Raw genomic sequence first — 6,623 nt, 5'->3', positions numbered from 1 at the left:
ATATATGGATTTATATTGTATTTTCCGGACTATAAGGCGCACCTAAAAATCCCAAATATGCCAGAAATCTGAAAGTGCACCTCATAATCCGGTGCGCCTTATATACTGGAAAATCTGAGAAGATTGGAAGTCAAGTCATGTTTATTTGTATAGCCCTTAATCACAAAGAGTCTCAAAGGGCTGCACAGATCAAAGACTGCAAACTACAGACTATTATGACACCATCCCCTGATATTGTCAACATAAAATATAGGTTATTCATATGCTATAGAATAGAAGTGTGTTTTAGCTTAGATTTAAACATTTCCACTGAGGTTGCAGATCAAATCTCAGGGGGAAGAGCATTCCACAGCACCGGGTCCTGAATGGAGAACACTCTCGAACGTGCGGATCTCTTCTTGGCTCTTGGGACTAGTAGACCAGCATTTTCAGAGCAAAGGCTCCGGACCGGAACATAGGGCGAAATTAAATCTGAAAGATATGAGGGAGCAAGTCCATGCATGATTTTGAATACTACCAACAGAACCTTAAAATCACATCTTAAGCTAACAGGAGCCAATGCAGGTTAGCTAAAATCGGGGTAATGTGATCAAACTATCTTGTCTTAGTTAAAAGCCTCGCTGCAGCATTTTGTACAAGCTGAAGGCTCTTTATGTAGGACTTCGGGTGACCGGAAAGTAGTGCATTACAGTAATAGAGACGGGAGGTAACAAACGCATGAATTATAATCTCCGCATCCTATTGAGACAGCAATGTTGCGAAGATGGAAAAAAGCTGTTCTAATAATATTCTTCACGTGTGTTTGAAAGGACAGATCAAATATGACACCTACATTTTTGACTGAGTCACTTTGGGTGATATTACATTTGACAATGTTCAGAGCTGTTTTTGAGAACAAGTCACAGCATTTAGATGGACCAATAACTAGCATTTTGGTCTTTTCAGAGTTAAGGCGCAAGAAGTTGAGTGACATCCATTCTTTTATCTCAGTGAGGCAGGCTTCCAAATTTCCACAGTCTAGGGTGGCAGATTCCTCCATCGGAAGATATAGTTGAGTGTCGTCTGTGTAGCAATGAAAACTGATATTATACTAGTGAATAATATCACCTAATGGAAGCATGTAAATGCTGAAAAGAAGGGGGCCAAGTACTGAACCCTGTGGAACACCACAGGTTACACTAAAGGGCTCAGATGTCATTTTACCATATTTAACAGTGCGTCCTATCTGAGAGGTAGGATCTGAACCATAAGAGGACAGTTCCTGAAAGACTAATCCTTTTTTCCAACCATTCTAGTAAAATATTATGGTCCACAGTGTCAAAGGCAGCACTAAGGTCCAGCAACAGCAAGAGTGATGAAGCGCCAGAATCCATTGCCAGTAGAAGATCATTGGTTACCTTAATCAGGGCTGTCTCAGTAGAGTGGTTAGCCCTAAATCCTGATTGCATAGATTCGAAAAGATTGTTCTCGGATATCAAATCATTCAGCTGCTGTGCCACAACTTTTTCAAGTACTTTAGAAATAAACTGTAGGTTTAACACAGGTCTATCCTGCCTTTGAGAAACATTAAATGTGGTCTTTGAGCACCCTCTTGTGGTAAACATGTTAATTGTTTGCTGCTAAAAAGAAACAAGAGAAGCGCAGGGCTTCGACGGCAGCGCAAACGGCAGTCAGACGGCAATTTTCGAACGTTCCTCTTTCAATGTTGCTTTGTAAAATAATTGTAAGTAATGAAACTTTTTTTAATTATTTAAATGAAGATTTTTGTTTATGGTAACGCTTTGTAAAAAAATTCTATACTCTTGTTTTGAATTTTGTTAAAATGTACTACAGACGGTAACTGTTCTGCCTGTGAGAAACACAGAGTGGTCTTCGGGTGCCCACACTCGGTTAACATGTACATTGTTTGACACTAAAATTAATTTACGTGGTGAAACCAGGTGTCATAATGAAACAGGTTATTTTAATTTATATTTATTTATTTATTTTGTATACAACCATAGCTCTTACTGTAGTTTTCATTTCACGCGCCTTACAGTCCAACGCATCTTATATGAAATAGGAGCGTGACAAAAAAAACCGATTCATGTATATGTAGAGCTATATATATCTAAATCTATCTATCTCTCTCTCTCTCTATATATATATATATATATATATATATATATATATATATATATATATATATATATATATCTATATATATATCTATATCTATATCTATATCTATAGATATAGATATAGATATATCTATATATATATCTATATATATATATAGATATATATATACGGTATATATTTTATACAAGGGAATACACACACAAATATGTTAAATATGAATTTAAATTTGATAGCTTACACTTGTGCTGTTTTTTTCTTTTAGAGACACTATTTTATTTTCTTATCTTACAGTGTAAACTGTAAATAGGGTCATGAAAGGACCACATTTGTGTTACGTTGACATACCTGTCAACCTCCACGGCTCCATGCCCGTACAAACTGTCGTATTTTCCCTTACAAAATACAAAATAATCGTACACCATATTTTTGTTTCGGAATGATGCATGATGGGAAATCCCCAAGCGGCAGACGCATGCGCACAGTAGCATCAAATCGCTCGCTTTGTTTGCAATGAAAAAAAACGATACCGAGATAAAGGCTTCTGCGGCGAAATCCTTTGACTTGATTGATTTGTTGTTTCGTGATAGTCGTAGTATACCGGATGGTACCCATAAATGATAAATTTGTGTTTCTCTATACAGTTTTCCTTGTACGTCGTACTCGTCTTAAAATGCATAAAAAACATACTTTGTACAGCAAAACCTTACAGGGTGACAGGTATACGTTGACTTTGAGTTCATGACATCTTGTGGCTGTAAACCTGTTGCAAAGTGGTCATGTTATGTTCTCCTTGTCTCAGTTGAAATAAATTTCAGCTTTCGGATTGACTGCCACAGACTAATGTGCATTTTTTGAATATTATTCAAGGTTTATCTTCCAGAAGTGTATTATTTAAGGCGCTTGATTTTTAGAAAATTCAATCAAATCACAATCATCTATTATATTGAATTGCAATACTTGTAGAATTGAAGTTATCGAGAATCGTGATATAAATCGAATCTGTATCATGATACAATCGAGTCTTGAATAAAGCTGTCAGGCACCAGGAATGGAGACGGGAACCCAATTGCGTTAGTTTCTTAGTTTTATTGAGAAAGGAGACTTAAGCTGGCACCCACAATCCAGTGATTGTCGGTTGCAGGGAGCAGATCACTCGGAACTCGGAAGTGGAACTTCTGTGGCGAGCGATAGCGGTGTCGAAGGCGAAAAAACAGGTTGGGTTGCCGGGGCGGAGGAGCAGAGATGTGGTCAAACAGAAACAGGTCGAATCCGGTAAACGTACGACAGTCAAAAACAGGAGGGAGTCAGGGTCGGAAGGCTTGCCTTAGGGGAGCTGAAGGTTCGCAACGGTCGGACGCCGGTAACAGGGAGCCGGGAGGGTTAAAAATTAGCAAGGAGCCAATCAGCGACCAGGGCTGTTGGCGCCAACGGGGCAGCCAGAGGTGCCCCAAATCAGTAATCATAACAAGAGCATATTGTACCACCCTTAATAAAAAATAGACTTATTTTGGGGGTGCGCCTTACAATCAAAATACATGAACTATCATAATAATGTATCCATCCATCATCAGTGGCGCTCATTCTCACTAGGGTCACGGGGTGCTGGAGCCCATCCCAGCCATCTTTGAGCAGTGGGCAGGGGACACCCCGAACTGGTTGGCAGCCAGTTGCAGAGCACACAGAGACAAGACAACTCACTTGCTCATTTACACCTAGGGACAATTTGAACGGCCAATTAACCCGACATGCATGGGAGGAAATCGGGTTGCCCGGAGAAAACCCATGAAAGCATGGGGAAAACATGCAGATTCCACACAGGAAGGCTGGTAGATGGATCTGAACCCATGACCTTAGAACTTTGCTGTGGACGACCTAACTACTCAGCTGCCGTGCCGCATACTAACGCAAATTAAAAAAATAATCATCATAGAATGTGTATTTCATTAACAGAGTGGAATCCGTAACTAGAAGTCGCCGCCATGTTTGTCTGGCATCTTGTTGTGTTTTTAAATCTGAAAAAGGTGAAAAGAAAGGGGAAACTTTTTTGAGGATAATCAACATTAAATATTAAATAAAAGGAGAGTTAAATAAATTGCAAAGAGTGATGGTGATTTAAAAGTCGAACTTTCATGTTCCTTCCAAATATCTTTCTGCTGGTGTCAAAGTTTCAATCAATAACATACCTGTCAACCTCCACGGCTCCATGCCCTTACAAAATGTTGTATTTTCCCTTACAAAATACAAAATAATCTTACACCATTTTTTTAAACGTGTTTATTTATGTAGTTAACATGTTATATTGTGCATGTGTTTAGTTATATCATATATATTGTTCATTAACATTTTGTTGTGAGATACTGAGTTGCTCGACATGAATGAGGTTTATTATAAAAAAAAGTTCAAAAATTAAGTAGCTTGGACGTTCACTGTAGAAGGAAAAAATACATGCAAATATAATTAAGTAGAATAATACATTTTCTTTTCCAAATTATTAATTCTTTTTTTGCATCAAATTATTGTTGGTAATATACTGATTAAAGGGATAACCACAAACCTGTCTTTTTTCATTTTCTACTTTTATACTTCCTTTTTTTCTTAACTTCTTTATACAACAATAATGATTCGTAATAGAATGCATCAAAGCAAGTGAGCCGCGGGGCTTTTAACTAGGACAAAAAAGTCCGATCACATCACACCGATTTTGGCTAACCTGCATTGGCTCCCAGTTAGCCTTAGATGTGATTTCAAGGTTCTCTTATTATTATACAAAATCATACATGGACTTGCTCCCTCTTATCTTTCAGATCTGATTTCCCCCTATGTCCCGGTCCGAAGCCTACGTTCTGAGAGTGCCGGTCTTCTGGTGATCCCAAGAGCAAAAAAGTGTTCTGCTGGTTCGAGAGCGTTCTCCATCCGGGCACCGGTGCTGTGGAATCCTCTTCCCCCTGAGATCCGATCTGCAACCTCAGTGGAAATGTTTAAATCTAAGCTTAAAACTCACTTCTACTCTATAGCATATGAATAACCTACTCTTCTCGTCGGCTCCAGAGCAGGGGAATGTATAATAATATTCTGAAAAATAGTCTGTGTGATATAGTATAATAATCTGTAAAGCCCTTTGAGACTCTTCGTGATTTAGGGCTATACAAATAAAAATGACTTGACTTGACTTTAATGAGTTGAGCCAAAAAAGCCGGTTTTCTAAAAAGAGACGGACTTCCTTTCACTACATAACTACCTTATGAAAGCCGAGGCGGCTCGTTTGCAACGGAAAATAACATACCGAGATAGATGCTACCGCAGCGAACTCGTTTGACTTGATTGATTTGCCGTTTTGTCATAGTCGGTGTATACCGGATGGTACCCATAATTGACAAATTTGCGTTTTTCCGTACAGATTTTCTTGTTCGTCGTACACGTCTTAAAATGCATAATAAAAGTACTTGTACGGCAAAAACGTACAGGTTGACAGGAATGCATAAGGTTTCAATCACTAGCCGCCTGAGTGCAATTGGCTTACATATACAGTGGAACCTCGGTTTTCGAACGCCTCTCAGTTCGAACAAATCGGTTCTCGAACAAAAATTTCGAGAAATTCTTGCTTCGCTTTTCGTTCAAAAAATCGGAGTTCGAACGCCGGTACGCTAGGGACGACGCTGAGCGGCGTACGAGTGTAAATTGCCCCCACCCCTCGTGAAGAACTGTTGTCACGGCAACGCGCACTCCTTTTCTGTTTTCGTTTTTCAAAAGCGGTGAAGGGAGTGTTTTAACCCCTAATTATGCCTCGGAAGAAGGTTGGTGCAAGCAGCACAGTTGCTACAGGTAAAAAAAGAGGAGTAGTGCGTACAACTATTGCATTTAAGAAAGAAATAATAGCAAAATATGAAGGTGTGCGAGTTTCCCTTCTTTCAGGAATACAGCATGGCTTCTTCCGACCGGTGAGAAATCCTATTCATAATTCTTTTCTTTATCCTTTAACTGCTCACCACTTGTTGCGGAGACCCGGGTGCTAAATGACATGTAAACGACCTGATTTTTTTATTTTTACACGTTCATGTTGGCATAATCTTTCGTACGGAAGATTACGCTAACGCGAACGTACGATTAGCCTGGGTTAGCTTTATGTTAAATATTCAAGATAAACATTCAGGGTGTTGGAACGGATTAAAACAATTTTACATTACTTTTAATGGGAAAAAACGGCTTCGGTGATCGTACAAATCGGTTTTCGTACAAAGAAATGGAACGGATTATGGTCGAGAACCGAGGTTCCACTGTATGTCATTCTCTTTCTTACCGCTCCACCCTTCAAATAACACATTGGACAGTCGTCACGTCAATCACACTTCAGTGACATACTAATTGGTTACAAACTTGCAAGCAGATACGCCCCCTGTGACCAAATTTGCCATACGCCATTGGTGCAGCTGGCATCCATCGATTGACGTCACCAAATATCCATCTCTGATTGGATATATTTAATTTCAATCACTCAAATGTTT

Source organism: Urocampus carinirostris, chromosome 8 (assembly GCF_059441175.1).
Source record: "Urocampus carinirostris isolate Australia breed hairy pipefish chromosome 8, RoL_Ucar_1.0, whole genome shotgun sequence".
Taxonomy (NCBI): Eukaryota; Metazoa; Chordata; class Actinopteri; order Syngnathiformes; family Syngnathidae; genus Urocampus; species Urocampus carinirostris.
The sequence above is the reverse complement of the archived record's forward strand: the minus strand, read 5'-3'. Positions refer to the sequence as shown.